At 32.5% G+C, this 22527-nt stretch overlaps 1 long non-coding RNA gene across 1 annotated transcript; it reads left to right on the top strand.

Moving 5' to 3' along the window:
* Positions 1-403: 403 nt before the first annotated feature.
* Positions 404-5129, top strand: LOC141448079 (uncharacterized). The gene is made up of 3 exons (XR_012454835.1): positions 404-543; positions 4487-4562; positions 4987-5129. It is a non-coding gene; the product is annotated as an uncharacterized lncRNA (long non-coding RNA).
* The last annotated feature ends 17398 nt before the right edge of the window (positions 5130-22527 follow it).

Here is a 22527-nt window from a genome sequence, read left to right as displayed (position 1 = left end):
ATAAATTCCAAGTATTTTTGTGGGGGTGCCTCCAACAAATTATTTTTACTATTCGTCAAACTTAATTTCTATACTTTACGTTAAATAGATTTATTGATAATCTTTCCGTTACTTATGCCGAAATTTGTTTTATGTTTGAGCTTCTTCTTCCACAAAAAATGTATGGTTATGATTATGCTTGTAAAATTATTAAGTAGAACACTGTTTATAACCTTTACCTAAGTTCACTCATCTCACCAAAACAGGTCTTTTCTTCTGGTGTAATTTATTGTTTGTAAATAATAATAAAGTATTATATTAATACTTGCATATAGTTTAATTCAAGTGTTAGTGACTTGGAGATTTATGTATGTTTTCATTATGTTAATGTCCTTCATCAAGGGAGGATTTATAAAAAGAGAAAACAAAAGTTAAGTGAAACAGATCTTCAAGATTTTACCCTGTGCATTTGCATAACTTGTGGATTTATTGATATTTTCAAAAGATAATTTGATGGAAAATTGGAAAACCTCATTGCTAAAAGACATGTTAATTTCATAAAAGGTTGGTCTAGTCTAGCTTACTGTTAGCCCTGATAGATGTACCAAGAATTTTGATTTTATTGTACAAATCAACTAGTCTATTACAACTTAGTTTATTACAATAATTTTATTGATATAAACTAAGGTCTTATTATTTCTGGGATTTTATATATTCAACAAAAATTAACTGTAATTTATTTTATGATCATTTTCCAATAAAATGTTTTTGAGTTAGCAAGTGAAAACAACTTTTTTAAATTTGAGAGTATTCTTAACGATTAGTGAGTTATTTCTTTATTGAAAGAATTTATAACATTTAATTTAGACGTATTTTATAGGTCCTAATAATTAAAACTTCTTTACAAATTAAACATTGATTGCAAGTTAATAAATTACATATTGAATCCATCACAAAACATAAATTGATGATTTTAGGTTGCCCCTGATTTTCTTTTAGCTTAGAATTTTCTTAACTACTTTAGATTTATTAAATTTATTATTTTATTTTTTATTTTAACAAATGTACAGGGTGTCCCAAGGTATATGGATAACGACTTTTTCTCAGAAACTAAGATAGCTAGAAAAAAAAAAAACTAAAAAATACGTGTCCTCTTAGTTTTTTCTTAGAAATCCAAATTTAATTTGTAAATTTTTTTCGTTGCTTCCAGAAGCGAGATACAGGCACCAACTTCATTTTTTCAAATGGGGAGGTGTGGTTTTTATTTAAGAAATAGATTCCTCTATTTTTTTTAAGAAAAATTTACTAGAACGGTTTTCTTCTGTGAGCGATATTTTACAAGTTATGAATGAAACCATGATTCTTATAAGAAATTTCAAAATGATATTATTATAACGGTTTTTTGATTGAATAAGAAGAAAAGTACTATTTTATCATAAACTTTACCCTCATTAATATTACTGATCATGGTCGAACTGGCCTCCACCATTAGAGATGCATAGACATGCTCTTTCCTGCCAATTGTACCTTACTGCCAAAGAAATAGATTCGGCTTTAACCGAGTTACAGGCAGCTATTATTCTCTGCTTTAGTTCATCTACAGATGCCATCCCGCCGTGATTCTGATAAACCTAGATTTAGAAATTCTTTTATTTAAGCAGAAATTAGGAATCCCCAAAGGAAATAGTCCATAGGTGTCAAATCCGGTGAACGAGGTGGCCACTGAATCGCCCCCCGAGGCGATATAACACGCCCATCAAATTGCCTATCGAGAAATCTCTTTACATGCCTGATGGTGTTATATCGACACGGGGGGGCTTCTGCTGTACTGAAAAATACTATTTAAATTTTTTTTACTAATTTTTCCCCCATAGGTATTTGATAAATTATCGAATAATGCAATAAAAATTGATATCGTAAAAACATCCAAAATATACATGTTTTGAACATTATATTTCCGGTTTCATACTTCTAAAGTAATGCAGAATTAAAAAAGTTGATGAAATATTTTCCAGAAGTAAAATAAAGTAAAATCTAGATCATTGAATGAAAGTGAAAGAGCACCATTTTATGTATTAGATAACTGTGCTTTCATTGGTGAGGGAGTGGCTTACGAAGCCATACGTCATCAGCTACAGTCCGCCTACTTTACACATCCCGTTCGCCAATGAGATTAGCCAATCGTTTTTGGTAATTATTTCTAGGAAAAATACTATTTAAATTTTTTTTACTAATTTTTCCCCCATAGGTATTTGATAAATTATCGAATAATGCAATAAAAATTGATATCGTAAAAACATCCAAAATATACATGTTTTGAACATTATATTTCCGGTTTCATACTTCTAAAGTAATGCAGAATCAAAAAAGTTAATGAAATATTTTCCGGAAGTAAAATAAAGTAAAATCTAGATCATTGAATGAAAGTGAAAGAGCACCATTTTATGTATTGGATAACTGTGCTTTCATTGGTGAGGGAGTGGCTTACGAAGCCATACGTCATCAGCTACAGTCCGCCTACTTTACACATCCCGTTCGCCAATGAGATTAGCCAATCGTTTTTGGTAAATATTTCTAGGAAAAATACTATTTAAATTTTTTTTACTAATTTTTCCCCCATAGGTATTTGATAAATTATCGAATAATGCAATAAAAATTGATATCGTAAAAACATCCAAAATATACATGTTTTGAACATTATATTTCCGGTTTCATACTTCTAAAGTAATGCAGAATCAAAAAAGTTAATGAAATATTTTCCGGAAGTAAAATAAAGTAAAATCTAGATCATTGAATGAAAGTGAAAGAGCACCATTTTATGTATTGGATAACTGTGCTTTCATTGGTGAGGGAGTGGCTTACGGAGCCATATGTCATCAGCTGCAGTCCGCCTACTTTACACATCCCGTTCGCCAATGAGATTAGCCAATCGTTTTTGGTAATTATTTCTAGGAAAAATACTATTTACATTTTTTTTACTAATTTTTCCCCTATAGGTATTTGATAAATTATCGAATAATGCAATAAAAATTGATATCGTAAAAACATCCAAAATATACATGTTTTGAACATTATATTTCCGGTTTCATACTTCTAAAGTAATGCAGAATCAAAAAAGTTAATGAAATATTTTCCGGAAGTAAAATAAAGTAAAATCTAGATCATTGAATGAAAGTGAAAGAGCACCATTTTATGTACTGGATAACTGTGCTTTTATTGGTGAGGGAGTGGCTTACGGTGCCATACGTCATCAGCTACAGTCCGCCTATTTCGCACATCCTATTCACCAATGAGATTAGCCAATATAAGTTGTTATCCATATAGCTTGGGACCCCTGTGAATAAACAGTTTTGAAAGGTACATTGTGAAAACCGAAGTAAATATTGTCCTGCTTTATGTGAAGCGAAAACCAACGTTTAGGAATTGTTTTATAGGTTTTACCCTTATATGATGAAATAGGTACTCGAATTTTTTGAAATTGATTTAAGGAACTTACAATAAATAGATTTATGATATGTTTCTGGAAGAACTGATTATCTTGTTAAACAAAAACTATCTTGAAGATGATAAATTGTTCGTACCATCGGTATATATTCTTTAAATTCATACTAGAAGTTCGATTTGGATGAACAGAATCCATCGAACAGCAAAAGAAGTTAATTGAATTGAATGAACATACGGGACATTGATTTTTAGAAGGTGAACTGTATAAAGATTTCTATGAATTTTTAAAGAAATTTTCAAACTTAATTGCGTTAATTTGCCATCTAACGTACGTTTTAACGATGGATCATTAAATACCTACTAAAATTTAAACCCTAAATCTCTTTTGTTTTGATGGATACGAAGGTTATCCTATTTGTTTTATGGTTTCTCGAAAACGACTGCACCAAATTGTTCAAATCTTTTTCCAATTACTGAACAAATCATATTCTATTATTTTTATTAAAAACTATTTTCTGAGATATGATTTCAAAGAGGTTTTTTGGAGTGCAAGTCCCACTTTGGACCTTCACTCTTACCTACTTATGATTCAGATTTAGTCTCATTTACTCATTTGACGGTTCAATCACTGATTAAATTTTAAAGATAGTTCATCACATGACCTACATTTCAATTTTAAAGGAAATCTATCGATCCATTTTTCAAGAATCGCCAAAATGAAGTCCTACTTAATAGCTTTCTACTTTGGTCTTTAAAACTTAAATTACTTTTAAAAACTCAATTCCAATAAGTGATTAGACTAAAACTAGTCTAATTAAAGTAAAAAATAACAAAAAAAAATTGATAATTAGTAATTATTTATCAAAAGTACCGTCATAAAGTAGTCCCTAATAAATTAATAAATTAATTAAAAAATATTTTAGGTGTATAGAAAACTTTTTTTTTAGCCATAATTTCATAAAATTCTGTATAAGTTGATTAAATTAATTTTTTTTTTTTTTGGGGGCAATGAACCAATGGGTTATTATGCCCTCTTAAATTAATTTTAATTATATTTTTAAAGGAGAACATATGTTGTATGGAACGGCCATTTGCCACTTTTACTCGTGATCTCAGCCAGGCCACATTGCAGTTGCAAGGTAAGTTCATTTTCATAATTAAAATAGAAAATAATCCATCAAATTTTTATTAATATATATAAAATAATAAAAAAGTAAGAAGGTAATATAAAAATTTATTATTTTACATAATTTTATTAAATTAAAATCGAAAAAAATAGTTGCGTGGCACAACGACTTGTTCCAACAGGCCTGAATCATGAATTCTTGGAATTAATTAATGATTTTGGTTAATCATCAATCTTTTAACTACTGTTTTATTGTTTTTATTAATATTTTAGGATAATTTAGTTTTTATATTCTGCATCTACCTGCAGCAATGCATGTTATCCTCCTTTTTGCTTCATGTTTTTAGATAGCTGTTTAGTATCCTAAATAATCCTCCAATTTGGTTATCCTTCAAACTGACCTTTACTAATATTTGTGTTTTTTATTATTATTACAGATACAGAGTTCGGGAGTGGTTAAATCCCCGGGAGGGATTGCTCGCAAATTTGTCAACCATTTATCGAGATGAACAGCCAAAGCGTTTGACATTAAAATAAATAAATTGCATCGATATCTTCCAGTACTTTGTCTGTATTTCTGTGTTGGTATCAAAAAGGAAAAACGTCAACAGATAAGATGACATATTTGATGAGGAATTACCCTGCCCAAGCAAGACATTATACCCAAAATTTAAGAAGTAAAAACAGGACCATAAACAATGATAATTTAGATGTAATTTCAAGTTGTTACGGTTGATTAACTATCCGACATACATCATAACGTGTATGCATGCATGCACATGCTGGAACTATTACGAGTTAATAACACTTTAATAAAAATAAAATATTTACCAAAAAAAAAAGAGTAAAATTATTAATGTGATTTTATGTAATGATGACACTTTTTAAATTACGCATTGACTAATTTAGCAAAATTAGGGCTCAAATCGAAACAAGTAGATTTTAGGTGTTAGTTATTCAATATTTTAGTTTGGAATTAGAATCTGGCTACAGACTTTGATATAATTGAAACATGCCATCACAAAGCTATTATAGAATAGTACATCTAAAAAGTTTTTCTTTTTATTTTGTTATGGAGAAGGTTTGGATTAATTATTTATAGAATTCAATTTCAAAAGTTAGGGTTCAGTCGAATATAAGCTGTCTTGAATTCTATGGATGGATTTAGGCTTTTGGTTATTTTTAATTAGGCTTACAACTTAGTAATGACTTCTTAGAAGCGTCATCCTCAAGTAGTAATGCATCTGAGGTGTCATAACTAAGTTGTCGGACTAAACATATGTTAATCTAAGATATCTGAGCGAATTATCTAAATATTAAACGATCAATAAAATAGAAAAAATCTGAAGAGTCTTCCGAAGGTAATTTGGTGGATACAGGAATTCACTTTGAAGCCTCTACTGTTCCTTCCAATGGCACCAAAACAGACCCAACTATTCAACGATTTCTTCTCTATATACCAAAACAAAGAACGAATTGCCAACGACCAGTCAGTGCTTCTTCTGCTTCCACATTCACGACACCAGGCTTTTCAGTCATCATTCACTCCTTTATCAAGCCTCTCTTTGCTGTGGTTTTCCTGGTTCAGCTCAGTTTTCCAACTTTTCTTCTACATCTCTTGTCAAAAAAAAAAATCTTTTATACGTCCAGCCGCAACTATTCTTCGCCTTCACACAATCCACTCATAACCCTGGTTTACCAACGATCTTCACTGTCAAGCAATTCTGCGCAGGATCACTTTTTTCTTTTTCATAAAAAAAAAAAATCTTTCCAAAGGAAAAACCCGCCTTTTAGATTCAATGGATAATTCTACAACTTGGCTGTACTCTCAAACAGCTTCCACAACATGGTCTAAACCAATCTGAAGTCTACTTCTTCCATCAGTTCAGAGATAATTTTGACATTGACAACTCCGCCACCAATTTCCTCCTCTACCGCCTACAAAACTTAGGAATCTTGGAACCTATTTTCACCTTGTCTGGAGGCTCTCATCGCTGGTCAGAGATAATTCAAGTTTGATGTTTTTACATAAATCTCCATTAGTAGTAAAATTCCAATTTTTCTTCAATAATTTGGAATCGTTTAACATGTTCTTTGTTTCTGAACCTCATTTTCAAAACAATGCTTTTAATGTGTTATGTGATTTGTTTCAAAATCATTCACTTTACTATAGGATCTGTAATTCAATGTGTTTTTTTAAAAAAATCAAAATTAACTATGGTAACACTCGATTGCACTGTACATTAGTCTGCTTGAACTGCAAATTAGGTGCTCTTCCCTCATTATCTCCCAATCACTGTGCAGTTTGTTATAAGTGGTAAATTGTTAGAATATAAATTATTATTCCAGTACTTACGCTCTTGAAGGGGAACAGTTTTTAGCTTACAAGGAATGCTATGAAGATACTAGAATTTGAGCATTATCAAAGTTTCCTTTAAGTAGAACTTAAAACTTCCACAAAAAAACAAAATGGTAATATAGGAATCAAAATAGTTTACCTTATATAAAACTAAATCTCCAAACCTTGTACTCATAGTCTTGTTATGTACACAATATGTGAAAAACAAAACGTTCAACTTCTCAGTTGGGACCGTCGTTAATATCTGGATCAGATAGCTCGTTATGTATGGCTTGTTCAATATGAATGTGTTTAAATTTCTGACTTCTGAGTAGGCCTTACAATACATAAATTGCAGGATGTGATCTTTTTCAGCTTTAAGTCAAACTTATAATTGCTTTCAGACTAAAAGTTCAATCTTTTGTTTTAAATATAAAACTCTACAGCATTTTTTTCTATTTGCCATCATAAATTGGAGGAAGAAGTCTTAAATTTCATTTTTCATATTTCAATCTAATAAAGGTTCATTGACATATGAACTAAGGGAACGGTATTTTAGCCGTTTAATACCCCACAGTGTTGAGCAGGAACCAAGGTATGTAAAAGATTAACTCATTTTCAAACCCAGTTCTATGATATCGAGTCAGCTAACGGTCTAACTTGTTTTTAAACACCTCAATTGAGCAAGTTTGATTCCATCTCTCATCATTCGACTTTAGAGCTTTGTATCCATCGCTACCTAAACATAACTAATAGCTCGCGAGTATAAATTAAGATCTATTTCTATAAAATCTAATTTAATTATTACTACCAATCTAATCCAACAACTTCCAATAAATTTAAGAAAACAATTTTAAGGTGTTCGGAAGTTTAGTTCCTTGTAGAAGTAAAATACAATACTCCAGAAATGTTAGATAAAAAAAAGTAAGCGTGACTATGACTCCTTGTAGCACTCCAGTTGTAACGAACAGCTAGATCGTTTTTGTAGATCACTGGCAGCAGAAAGGTGCTCAGATAATTTTAGAAATCTTACCTGTTTTACACTCTCCATCAAACAAACATTGTCGGGCTGAGGATTCCAAATCTCTTCCTTTAATTCGAAAACAAGACTCCATTTTTTTTTCTTTTTGCGAGTTTAATTAAATTGATTAAGCAAAATTGTGGCGACCACATATATACATTATTATTATGTACTATGTGTTGCCTACGTATTGCCTAAATAGGTTGTAAATACATTTTTCTTGAACTACTCCGAAACAACAATCGTCCTTATTTCATAGTCTACGCTGAGAAATTCCAATAGCATTTTTTAAAGCTGCTAACAAAACATCAGACCTGTATTGAGGTACTGCAGTAGTTGGACTGCAGCCAGCCTGAGTCACCTCGATATAGGGTCTTCAAGTTTCTTAGTAGTAAGAAAAAATGGATATTGGATTATTAGCTAAAAGACAGAAATAGAAGTTGTTTGTTGTTAGGAATTTAGAAAAAAGTTATTAACTTTGATTCGGTTTAAGGCGAAATTAAATTATATTTGGAATCGTATTTGTTGATTTAATGGAAGATTATAAATCCGAGGTCCAGAACAAAGTGATCCAGTTTGGTGGTGAGAGTAAAATATAACTGAAAATATCAATGCCTTTTTTGTTTTTTGCTGTCAGCGTTTTCCGAAAATTTTCTGATAATCGGATCTACGAGAAGTTATAGTCACTTTTGTTACTTTTTTATTCCACCTATTTTGGAATATTGTAGGATGTGTTTGTTTGTCAAGGAGCCGTAAATGATTTAATTATCATTTACTGCAGCTCAATCATGGGTAGATGCCCAAACAAATCTAATTTCTGTGATAAAATTAAAGTTGACTTCAAGTCTTCTTTTATCTATGCGGCAATTTAAAGAATTATTTGACATTTTCCCAAAACAGATCTATATTAATTCGCGTGCTTTTGTTACTGTGGTAGCGGGCACGGTAATATAAAAGCTTTATTGAGAAATATGATGAGAGATGAATCATCTTGCTCCAGTGCTCTGTAAAAATGAGAAATTTGATCTGTGCAGACTCTATTTAAGAAATGAAGTAAACTGGGTTCCTAAATTGAGAAATCTTTTATTTACCTCTGGTTTCTTTTTTTTTTTTTTCTTTTTTTTTGGCCTTCTGGGCTTGCAGATTAGCCAAAGGTTTCTTTTAAAGGTGGGTTAAGAATGAAGTATTAACAGAAATGATGAGTTTACAAAAACGAAGTATTTTTTTAACTTATCATCTTCTGATTTACCATTTTATAACTCTTCATAAGTCTTTGAGAACCTTTTGTGAGATTGAATATAAAAGGAAATGAAACTAACAGGTCTCTCTCTCAAAAACTGGGTCTTCAGGGAAAACGGCGGTTCCCTAACGTTCGAATAGTTTCTGTCGGTTTCGATATCGCCGTGACTCTTCAAATAAATTCGAATACGTTTATCGTCGGTATTTTTGTCGATCGTATATTGCGAGAAAAAGTAAAGGCAGCCTGCAACAAAACCGTTTTACGCCCGTACTACGATCTTCCGTTTCGTACACCGCGTAAATTCGTGTTCTTATACACCCGGTGTAAGAAGGCATATAGGGTATGCTGTTAAGTTTTAATTTAAGAGCATTAGTACTTCTTCAGTCTGATTGTAATTATCGATTTTGGTTTTAATAAGAAAAAAAAAGATTACTCCTAATGTTTTTGTTGGATGGGCCCTGTTTATTCAGTCGTTAGAGATTTCTATAGATTCCAACTGATAGCCTCCAGGCGCACACACTCGCAAGACTAGCTGCTCCAGAAATTACGTAATTCTTGTTTTTTCCTGAAGTGTACATAATTTAATAATTTGTGTTCTGATTTGGAGTTTGAGTTTATATAATACTTTTAACCTGATAGTTTCTGTATTGTGTGTATTTATTGTGAAAGTTCATATTTTGTTCTATGCAAAGAAAGCTTTATTAATGTCCAAATTCAAGGCTGCAGATTTATATCCCTGTTAGCTAAATATTGCTCACTAACTGCGTATCTTGTGGGGATAATCGTTTCACATTTCAACGATTTGACACTTCCTGTAAGGCTCTTAATGAAGTGTACAATGATTAGGGGTTAGTGGGTATTAGAGAGATATTTGGGAGTCCATAGACCAAACTCAGTGCAATTGTTGCAGCGACACTTAATTTTGAACTTTTTTCAATGCATAATCAATTTTAGCTCAGTGTGTTAGTGTATAATATTGAAGCAGAAATTTGGTCACACATTACATTGCATTAATTTAAACTTGAGTTTTGAACAATAGAACATGTTATTCAGCTCTGGATTATTGAATAAAAATACTTAACTGAGATTTATTGCTGCTAATGGGAGAGATGTGCATACTTTATTAATGGATGGCTAAATTCAGATGAAGTATAAGGTAGAATAAAGATGAACTGGAACATATGGATAGACAGACATAGCGAAAAGAGAGATGAACAAGATTAGAAGGAATATGATGGAGAGATAAACGGGATTAGAGGAGTAGATTATGGATGGATGGCCCGGTTCAGAGGGATTGATGATGGGTAGATGAACCTAGATTGTTGAGGAATTGATGGCCTGGAAAAAAGAGAGATTGATGAAAACTGGATTAGAGGGATTAATAATGGTTTGATAACCTGGATTTGGGGGCTAGACGATGGATAGGTGACCTGGTTTATTGGGTTTGATGAGGAATTGATGACCTGGATTAGCGGGATTGATGATGAATAGATGACCTGGATTTTGGGGATAGATGTTGGAAATTGGACTGGGTAGATGATGGATAGATGCCCTACTTTACAGGAATTGATAACCTGGATTGGAGGGATTGATGATGGATAGATGTTCTGGATTTGGGAATAGATAATGGATAGATGGACTGGATTAGAGGAATTGATGACCGGTTTCTTTATAGTCTCGTAAATGAGTATAATTTATAGTTCGCTCTTATATCTAGTTTAATGTTATATGAATATCATATGTAGTATACAGTATGATTGCAATCAGGCTAATTTCATTCCTTTATGAATTGAAGTCAATTTGTCTGATATTGAGCTCAACTCTAGAAGAAGCTGAAGTCTAAATAGCTCATCCACATTTTCTACACTAGAATACTGAGCAACTTCTTTTTATTGTTCTATTTCACTTCATTTTGTGATGGCCTTGGTGATTTATTATCAAATTGCTTTTAATAGCTCTTCTTATATCAAACTAAGACTGAATAGGTGTATAATTAAACCTATTTGTGTTCGACCTGATCCCTAAATTGCTACTAAAGTGAATGAATAATTTGAATGGCGTTAAGAATACAAATTTACATTAATTATATTATTTGTTTTTTAGTAAAACAAAAAGAGTTCTATTTTTATTATATAGTTATTAATTCAACTTGTTTTGAATTATTGTTTGGATGTTTCTTTTTTAATTCCATAATTGAAAGCGCGAGTTTGATTGTGAAAACACGAGTGACATCTACCAGCTCGAACTGAATGTGGTTAGATGGTTACACAATTGGAATAGAGGGGTGGTTGATTTAAATTAGGTTGATAGATTTCATGATAGGCTTTTATGGATTTGATCTGTGACTGATCTGAAGTCCTGATATGGAAGATTACCAGGGATGCCAAAGACTACTGCTATGATCACTTCAGAGGTTTCCAGGCTCGTTCACTCAGTATACCAACTGTTGCCAACCGTGTCGATAAAAAACAATTAACCTAGGGTATTCAGGTGGAAAATGTATTAGTTAGATTTTTTAAAAAATTCAAAATTAAAGTTTAGAATTTTCTTTTTAGTTAGGCTTTTAAGGTAAACCATACCACCTACTTTGGAAATGGACAACATATTAGTTACATTTTAAAACAATTTCAATATTAAATTTTAGAGTTTGCTTTTTAGTTAGGGTTTTCAGGTACCAATCTACCAACTTTTGATGTTAAATACACAACATTCTTACACTAACACCTTATCAGTAATCAACAATCACACAATGTAACATGTCTCACAACGACTTTATACGATACAATCACCTTACACTTAGAATTAAAGTTAAATCCCAAAGGATCCCATCAAAGGATGACATTTGATTTGTTGGTTTGAAGGAGATATATTTTTGTTCGCATCAAGAGGAAGAAATCAACAGATAGGATGACATATTTTATGAGGTAATATACTGTCCAAGCAAGACATTGTTTCGAAAATTTATGAAGCAAAAACAGGACCAAAGGAGATGACAATTGAAATGTAATTAGAAGAGTTGAAGCGTTGAAAAGGTTACAACGGTTAACAGCCCGACATACATCTTCAAGTGTATGCGTATGTTGGAACTAGAACAAGTTGAAGTCACTTTAATAAAAATAAAAATTTTTGCTCAAATCGAAATAAGTAGAGTTTAGGTGTTAGTTATTCAATTTTTAGTTTGAAATTGGAAGCAGGCTACAGGCCATGATATTAATGAAACATGCCATCACAAAGCTGTGATTTATAGTACATTTAAAAAGATTTTCTCGTTATTTAGTTTTGGAGAAGGTTTGGATTAATTATTTACAGAATTTAATTTCAAAGATTTGGGTTCAACAGAAGGTAAAATGACTTGAATTCTATGGATGGATTTAGGCTTTTTGTAATTTCTTAATTAGGCTTACAACTTGTGGCACCTTAGAGGCATCATCTATTCATATGTTTTTCTAATAAAGTTAATCTAAGGTATCTGAGCGAATTATCTAAATATTAAACGATCAATAACATTTATAAATATTTGAAGAGCTTCTTCGAAGACAATTTAGTGAATACAGGAATTCACTTTGAAGCCTCTACAGTTCCTTCCAATGGCATCAAAACCGACCCAACTATTCAACGATTTCTTCTCAAAATACCGATGTAATGATCGAATTGCCAACGACCAGTTAGTGCTTCTTTTGCTTCAAATTTTACGGCACCAAGTTTTTCAGTCATCAACGCCCACCACTTCACCAAGCCTCTCGTTGCTGTGGTTTTCCTGATTCAGCGCAGTTTTCCAACTCTTTCTCTGCATCTCTTTGCCAAAAAAAAAAAAAAAGATTCAATGGTTAGTTCTACAACTTGGCTGTACTCTCAAACAGCTTCCACAACATGGTCTAAACCATTTTGAAATCTACTTCTTCCAACAGATTAGAGATAACTTTTGACATCGATATCTCTGCTACCTCCTTTACCGCCTACAAAACAAGGAATCATCGAACCTATTTTCTCCTTGTCTGGAGAGGCTGTCATTGCTAGCCAGGGATAATTCTAGTTTGATGTTTTTACATAAATCTCCATTAGTGTTAAAATTTCGATTTTCTTCAATAATTTGGGATCGTTTAACATGTTCTATGTTTCTGAACATCACCTTTAAAACAATGCTTTTTATGTGTTCTGTGATTTGTTTGTATGGCTTGTTCAATATGAATGTGTTTAAATTTCTAAGTTCTGAGTAGGCTTTACAATTCATAAAATACAGGATGTGATCTTTTACAGCTTTAAGTCAAACTTATAATTGCTTTCAGACTAAAAGTTCAATCTATTGTTTTAAACATAAAACTCTACAGCATTTTATTGGAGGAAGAAGTCTTAAATTTCATTTATCATATTTCAATTTAATAAAGGTTCATTGACATATGAACTAATAGAACGGTACTTTAGCCATTTCTTACCCCACAGTGTTGAGCAGGAACCAAGGTATGTAAAAGATTTACTCAATTTTAAACCCAGCTGTATGATATCGAGTCAGCTAACGGTCTAACTTGTTTTTAAACAGCTCAATTGAGCAAGTTTGATTCCATCTCTCATCATTCGACCTTAGAGCTTTGTATCCATCGCTTTCTAAACGTAACTAATAGCTTGCGAGTAAATTAAGATCTATTTCTATAAAATCTAATTTAATTATTACTAGCAATCTAATCCAACAACTTCCGATAAATATAAGAAAACAATTTTAAGGTGTTCGGAAGTTTTGTTCCTTGTAGAAGTAAAATACAATATTCCAGAAATGTTAGATAAAAAAAAAGTAAGCGTGACTATGACTCCTTGTAGTACTCCAGTTGTAACGAACAACTAGATCGATTTTGTAGATCACTGGCGGCAGAAAGGTGCTCAGATAATTTCAGAAATCTTTTCTGTTTTACACTCTCCATCAAACAAACTGTCGGGCTGAGGATTCCAATGCTCTTCCTTTATTCGAAAACATGATTCCACTTTTTTCGGTGTTTAATTGAATTGAATAAGCAAAAATGTGGCGAACACATATATACATTATTATTATGTACTATGTGTTGCCTACGTATTGCCTAAATAGGTTGTAAATACATTTTTCTTGAACTACTCCGAAACAACAATCGTCCTTATTTCATAGTCTACGCTGAGAAATTCCAATAGCATTTTTTAAAGCTGCTAACAAAACATCAGACCTGTATTGAGGTACTGCAGTAGTTGGACTGCAGCCAGCCTGAGTCACCTCGATATAGGGTCTTCAAGTTTCTTAGTAGTAAGAAAAAATGGATATTGGATTATTAGCTAAAAGACAGAAATAGAAGTTGTTTGTTGTTAGGAATTTAGAAAAAAGTTATTAACTTTGATTCGGTTTAAGGCGAAATTAAATTATATTTGGAATCGTATTTGTTGATTTAATGGAAGATTATAAATCCGAGGTCCAGAACAAAGTGATCCAGTTTGGTGGTGAGAGTAAAATATAACTGAAAATATCAATGCCTTTTTTGTTTTTTGCTGTCAGCGTTTTCCGAAAATTTTCTGATAATCGGATCTACGAGAAGTTATAGTCACTTTTGTTACTTTTTTATTCCACCTATTTTGGAATATTGTAGGATGTGTTTGTTTGTCAAGGAGCCGTAAATGATTTAATTATCATTTACTGCAGCTCAATCATGGGTAGATGCCCAAACAAATCTAATTTCTGTGATAAAATTAAAGTTGACTTCAAGTCTTCTTTTATCTATGCGGCAATTTAAAGAATTATTTGACATTTTCCCAAAACAGATCTATATTAATTCGCGTGCTTTTGTTACTGTGGTAGCGGGCACGGTAATATAAAAGCTTTATTGAGAAATATGATGAGAGATGAATCATCTTGCTCCAGTGCTCTGTAAAAATGAGAAATTTGATCTGTGCAGACTCTATTTAAGAAATGAAGTAAACTGGGTTCCTAAATTGAGAAATCTTTTATTTACCTCTGGTTTCTTTTTTTTTTTTTTCTTTTTTTTTGGCCTTCTGGGCTTGCAGATTAGCCAAAGGTTTCTTTTAAAGGTGGGTTAAGAATGAAGTATTAACAGAAATGATGAGTTTACAAAAACGAAGTATTTTTTTAACTTATCATCTTCTGATTTACCATTTTATAACTCTTCATAAGTCTTTGAGAACCTTTTGTGAGATTGAATATAAAAGGAAATGAAACTAACAGGTCTCTCTCTCAAAAACTGGGTCTTCAGGGAAAACGGCGGTTCCCTAACGTTCGAATAGTTTCTGTCGGTTTCGATATCGCCGTGACTCTTCAAATAAATTCGAATACGTTTATCGTCGGTATTTTTGTCGATCGTATATTGCGAGAAAAAGTAAAGGCAGCCTGCAACAAAACCGTTTTACGCCCGTACTACGATCTTCCGTTTCGTACACCGCGTAAATTCGTGTTCTTATACACCCGGTGTAAGAAGGCATATAGGGTATGCTGTTAAGTTTTAATTTAAGAGCATTAGTACTTCTTCAGTCTGATTGTAATTATCGATTTTGGTTTTAATAAGAAAAAAAAAGATTACTCCTAATGTTTTTGTTGGATGGGCCCTGTTTATTCAGTCGTTAGAGATTTCTACAGATTCCAACTGATAGCCTCCAGGCGCACACACTCGCAAGACTAGCTGCTCCAGAAATTACGTAATTCTTGTTTTTTCCTGAAGTGTACATAATTTAATAATTTGTGTTCTGATTTGGAGTTTGAGTTTATATAATACTTTTAACCTGATAGTTTCTGTATTGTGTGTATTTATTGTGAAAGTTCATATTTTGTTCTATGCAAAGAAAGCTTTATTAATGTCCAAATTCAAGGCTGCAGATTTATATCCCTGTTAGCTAAATATTGCTCACTAACTGCGTATCTTGTGGGGATAATCGTTTCACATTTCAACGATTTGACACTTCCTGTAAGGCTCTTAATGAAGTGTACAATGATTAGGGGTTAGTGGGTATTAGAGAGATATTTGGGAGTCCATAGACCAAACTCAGTGCAATTGTTGCAGCGACACTTAATTTTGAACTTTTTTCAATGCATAATCAATTTTAGCTCAGTGTGTTAGTGTATAATATTGAAGCAGAAATTTGGTCACACATTACATTGCATTAATTTAAACTTGAGTTTTGAACAATAGAACATGTTATTCAGCTCTGGATTATTGAATAAAAATACTTAACTGAGATTTATTGCTGCTAATGGGAGAGATGTGCATACTTTATTAATGGATGGCTAAATTCAGATGAAGTATAAGGTAGAATAAAGATGAACTGGAACATATGGATAGACAGACATAGCGAAAAGAGAGATGAACAAGATTAGAAGGAATATGATGAAGAGATGAACGGAATTAGAGGAGTAGATTATGGATGGATGGCCCGGTTCAGAGGGATTGATGATGGGTAGATGAACCTAGATTGTTGAGGAATTGATGGCCTGGAAAAAAGAGAGATTGATGAAAACTGGATTAGAGGGATTAATAATGGTTTGATAACCTGGATTTGGGGGCTAGACGATGGATAGGTGACCTGGTTTATTGGGTTTGATGAGGAATTGATGACCTGGATTAGCGGGATTGATGATGAATAGATGACCTGGATTTTGGGGATAGATGTTGGAAATTGGACTGGGTAGATGATGGATAGATGCCCTACTTTACAGGAATTGATAACCTGGATTGGAGGGATTGATGATGGATAGATGTTCTGGATTTGGGAATAGATAATGGATAGATGGACTGGATTAGAGGAATTGATGACCGGTTTCTTTATAGTCTCGTAAATGAGTATAATTTATAGTTCGCTCTTATATCTAGTTTAATGTTATATGAATATCATATGTAGTATACAGTATGATTGCAATCAGGCTAATTTCATTCCTTTATGAATTGAAGTCAATTTGTCTGATATTGAGCTCAACTCTAGAAGAAGCTGAAGTCTAAATAGCTCATCCACATTTTCTACACTAGAATACTGAGCAACTTCTTTTTATTGTTCTATTTCACTTCATTTTGTGATGGCCTTGGTGATTTATTATCAAATTGCTTTTAATAGCTCTTCTTATATCAAACTAAGACTGAATAGGTGTATAATTAAACCTATTTGTGTTCGACCTGATCCCTAAATTGCTACTAAAGTGAATGAATAATTTGAATGGCGTTAAGAATACAAATTTACATTAATTATATTATTTGTTTTTTAGTAAAACAAAAAGAGTTCTATTTTTATTATATAGTTATTAATTCAACTTGTTTTGAATTATTGTTTGGATGTTTCTTTTTTAATTCCATAATTGAAAGCGCGAGTTTGATTGTGAAAACACGAGTGACATCTACCAGCTCGAACTGAATGTGGTTAGATGGTTACACAATTGGAATAGAGGGGTGGTTGATTTAAATTAGGTTGATAGATTTCATGATAGGCTTTTATGGATTTGATCTGTGACTGATCTGAAGTCCTGATATGGAAGATTACCAGGGATGCCAAAGACTACTGCTATGATCACTTCAGAGGTTTCCAGGCTCGTTCACTCAGTATACCAACTGTTGCCAACCGTGTCGATAAAAAACAATTAACCTAGGGTATTCAGGTGGAAAATGTATTAGTTAGATTTTTTAAAAAATTCAAAATTAAAGTTTAGAATTTTCTTTTTAGTTAGGCTTTTAAGGTAAACCATACCACCTACTTTGGAAATGGACAACATATTAGTTACATTTTAAAACAATTTCAATATTAAATTTTAGAGTTTGCTTTTTAGTTAGGGTTTTCAGGTACCAATCTACCAACTTTTGATGTTAAATACACAACATTCTTACACTAACACCTTATCAGTAATCAACAATCACACAATGTAACATGTCTCACAACGACTTTATACGATACAATCACCTTACACTTAGAATTAAAGTTAAATCCCAAAGGATCCCATCAAAGGATGACATTTGATTTGTTGGTTTGAAGGAGATATATTTTTGTTAGCATCAAGAGGAAGAAATCAACAGATAGGATGACATATTTTATGAGGTAATATACTGTCCAAGCAAGACATTGTTTCGAAAATTTATGAAGCAAAAACAGGACCAAAGGAGATGACAATTGAAATGTAATTAGAAGAGTTGAAGCGTTGAAAAGGTTACAACGGTTAACAGACCGACATACATCTTCAAGTGTATGCGTATGTTGGAACTAGAACAAGTTGAAGTCACTTTAATAAAAATAAAAATTTTTGCTCAAATCGAAATAAGTAGAGTTTAGGTGTTAGTTATTCAATTTTTAGTTTGAAATTGGAAGCAGGCTACAGGCCATGATATTAATGAAACATGCCATCACAAAGCTGTGATTTATAGTACATTTAAAAAGATTTTCTCGTTATTTAGTTTTGGAGAAGGTTTGGATTAATTATTTACAGAATTTAATTTCAAAGATTTGGGTTCAACAGAAGGTAAAATGACTTGAATTCTATGGATGGATTTAGGCTTTTTGTAATTTCTTAATTAGGCTTACAACTTGTGGCACCTTAGAGGCATCATCTATTCATATGTTTTTCTAATAAAGTTAATCTAAGGTATCTGAGCGAATTATCTAAATATTAAACGATCAATAACATTTATAAATATCTGAAGAGCCTCTTCGAAGACAATTTAGTGAATACAGGAATTCACTTTGAAGCCTCTACAGTTCCTTCCAATGGCATCAAAACCGACCCAACTATTCAACGATTTCTTCTCAAAATACCGATGTAATGATCGAATTGCCAACGACCAGTTAGTGCTTCTTTTGCTTCAAATTTTACGGCACCAAGTTTTTCAGTCATCAACGCCCACCACTTCACCAAGCCTCTCGTTGCTGTGGTTTTCCTGATTCAGAGCAGTTTTCCAACTCTTCCTCTGCATCTCTTTGACAAAAAAAAAAAAAAGATTCAATGGTTAGTTCTACAACTTGGCTGTACTCTCAAACAGCTTCCACAACATGGTCTAAACCATTTTGAAATCTACCTCTTCCAACAGATTAGAGATAACTTTTGACATCGATATCTCTGCTACCTCCTTTACCGCCTACAAAACAAGGAATCATCGAACCTATTTTCTCCTTGTCTGGAGAGGCTGTCATTGCTAGCCAGGGATAATTCTAGTTTGATGTTTTTACATAAATCTCCATTAGTGTTAAAATTTCGATTTTCTTCAATAATTTGGGATCGTTTAACATGTTCTATGTTTCTGAACATCACCTTTAAAACAATGCTTTTTATGTGTTCTGTGATTTGTTTGTATGGCTTGTTCAATATTAATGTGTTTAAATTTCTAAGTTCTGAGTAGGCTTTACAATTCATAAAATACAGGATGTGATCTTTTACAGCTTTAAGTCAAACTTATAATTGCTTTCAGACTAAAAGTTCAATCTATTGTTTTAAACATAAAACTCTACAGCATTTTATTGGAGGAAGAAGTCTTAAATTTCATTTATCATATTTCAATTTAATAAAGGTTCATTGACATATGAACTAATAGAACGGTACTTTAGCCATTTCTTACCCCACAGTGTTGAGCAGGAACCAAGGTATGTAAAAGATTTACTCAATTTTAAACCCAGCTGTATGATATCGAGTCAGCTAACGGTCTAACTTGTTTTTAAACAGCTCAATTGAGCAAGTTTGATTCCATCTCTCATCATTTGACCTTAGAGCTTTGTATCCATCGCTTTCTAAACGTAACTAATAGCTTGCGAGTAAATTAAGATCTATTTCTATAAAATCTAATTTAATTATTACTAGCAATCTAATCCAACAACTTCCGATAAATATAAGAAAACAATTTTAAGGTGTTCGGAAGTTTTGTTCCTTGTAGAAGTAAAATACAATATTCCAGAAATGATAGATAAAAAAAAAGTAAGCGTGACTATGACTCCTTGTAGTACTCCAGTTGTAACGAACAACTAGATCGATTTTGTAGATCACTGGCGGCAGAAAGGTGCTCAGATAATTTCAGAAATCTTTTCTGTTTTACACTCTCCATCAAACAAACTGTCGGGCTGAGGATTCCAATGCTCTTCCTTTATTCGAAAACATGATTCCACTTTTTTCGGTGTTTAATTGAATTGAATAAGCAAAAATGTGGCGAACACAATATATATTATTTTCAAATATGTACTGTGTGTTGCCTACGTTTCCTTTTACATTTTTCTTGAACTACTCCTAAACAACAATCGTCCTTATTTCATAGTCTACGCTGAGAAATTCCAATAGCATTTTTTAAAGCTGCTAACAAAACAACAGACCTGTATTGAGGTAACTGCAGAAGTTGGACTGCAGCCAGCCTGAGTCACCTCGATATAGGGTCTTCAAGTTTGTTAGTAATAAGAAAAAATGGATATTGGATTATTAGCTAAAAGACAGAAATAGAAGTTGTTTGTTGTTAGGAATTTAGAAAAAAGATATTAAGTTTGATTCGGTTTAAGGCGAAATGAAATTATATTTGGAATCGTATTTGTTGATTTAATGGAAGATTATGAATCCGAAGTCCAGAACAAAGTGATCCAGTTTGGTGGTGAGAGTAAAATATGATTGAAAATATCATTGTCTTTTTTTTGTTTTTTGCTGTCAGCGTTTTCCGAAAATTTTCTGATAATCGGATCTATGAGAAGTTATAGTCACTTTTGTTATTTGTTTATTCCACCTACTTTGGAATATTGTAGGATGTATTTGTTTGTCAAGGAGCCGTAAATGATTTAATTATCATTTACTGTAGCTCAATCAAGGGTAGATGCCCAAATAATCTAGTTTCTGAGCAAATATTGATTTTAACCTCAAGTCTTCTTTTATCTATGCGGGAATTTAAAGAATTAGACATTTTCCCAAAAGAGATCTATATTTATTCGCGTGCTTTAGTTACTGTCGTAGCGGTGGGTTACAGAATAAGTTTTGCAAGATTTGAGAAATATGGTGAGAGATGAATCATGTTGGTCCAATGGTGTGTAAAGTTGAGAAATGGGATCTATGCAGACTCTATTTAAGCAATGAAGTAAACTGGGTTTCTAAATTGAGGAATCTTTTATTTACCTTAGGTTTCTCTTTAAGTTGGGCTAAAAATGAAGCATTAACGGTAATGATGAGTTTACAAAAGGAAGTCTTTTTTAAACTTATGAACTGATTTACTGCTTTATAAGTTTTTATAAGTCTCTGAGAACCCTGTTTCAGATTGAAAATAAAAGATAATGAAAATAAGAAATCTCTCTAAAACTGGGTCTTCAGGGAAAACGGCGGCTTCCGTACGAATAGTTTATATCGGTTTCGATATCGCCGTGTCGCTTCAAATAATTTCGAACGATTACCATCGGTTTTTATTGTATATCAAATGCAAACGCGTCGATCGTATATTGCGAGAAAAAGTAAAGGCTGCCTGTGTTACAGATGGAAAATCTGGTAACAAGAATTCGTAATTAATTTTAATTTAAATAATTCAATTGGGGACAAATGTATACATAAAAATAGAATATGAATACAAAGAAATACGTCTTTGGTAAGATAAGCAAGTGAAATTGTACTTCGGCCTGTTTATGAAGAAGCGAACAAAAGGGGATAAACAGAGCGGCGCGTATGCGAGGAGCCAGAGCTCGACTGTGAGCAGTAAGTGACGGATAGCTCTGTTATAAGGTGACTTCCTTTTCTTCGGCTTGGCCGGATACACCTACAATTTTCATACAGAAATTGGAAAGTTCGTGTGAGGGGTCGAAGTTACTAGTGTTGGTGAACATTTTTTTCTGTAACATTTCCCAGTGTGGGGATCACCCTCCACGTAATTTACTACAGAAAAGGAAGTAGAGAGTGCTGCAGTGGACTACGGAACAAGCGCCGGAAAAGCGAAAATACAATTTCACCCACGCAAAAAACCAAAGTAAGACCCAGGCCTGGGGTAAGTGGAGTATTTCTTTTGTATATAGTTATGTATATAGTTTTCACGGGTTTTTTTCTCCTAATTATATTTTATAGTATTAAGGTTTTCAACAGTGTAGTTTTTTATTTTTTTTGTTTGTAACCCTATGAGGATAATTTTATTGGTTTAGTATAAGGAATAGTACAGTTATAAGGAAGCTTCCGCCTTGGTCTTTTTTTTCCCCCTAAACAAGGGTGTTTTTTATTTTTGTTCCTTCTGTAAATACAGATATCACTTCATTTAATATATCGTATACTTGTGTTAAGTACCGCAAGAGTAAATAATATTGTATCAGAAGATATACATTTGCCACCCAATAATCTTTTTTTTTTACAAACTTCTTTTTCAATATACATTGTTGTCTCCAAATTGCCTTCGTCTTTTTCTTTTTATCCCAGAACTCCCTCCCTCCACCTTATTTTATTTTTAGTTGCAGGC

Source organism: Rhodnius prolixus, unplaced genomic scaffold, assembly GCF_049639745.1.
Source record: "Rhodnius prolixus isolate KJV_2025 unplaced genomic scaffold, Rpr scaffold_13, whole genome shotgun sequence".
Taxonomy (NCBI): domain Eukaryota; kingdom Metazoa; phylum Arthropoda; class Insecta; order Hemiptera; family Reduviidae; genus Rhodnius; species Rhodnius prolixus.
The sequence above is the reverse complement of the archived record's forward strand: the minus strand, read 5'-3'. Positions and strand labels throughout refer to the sequence as shown.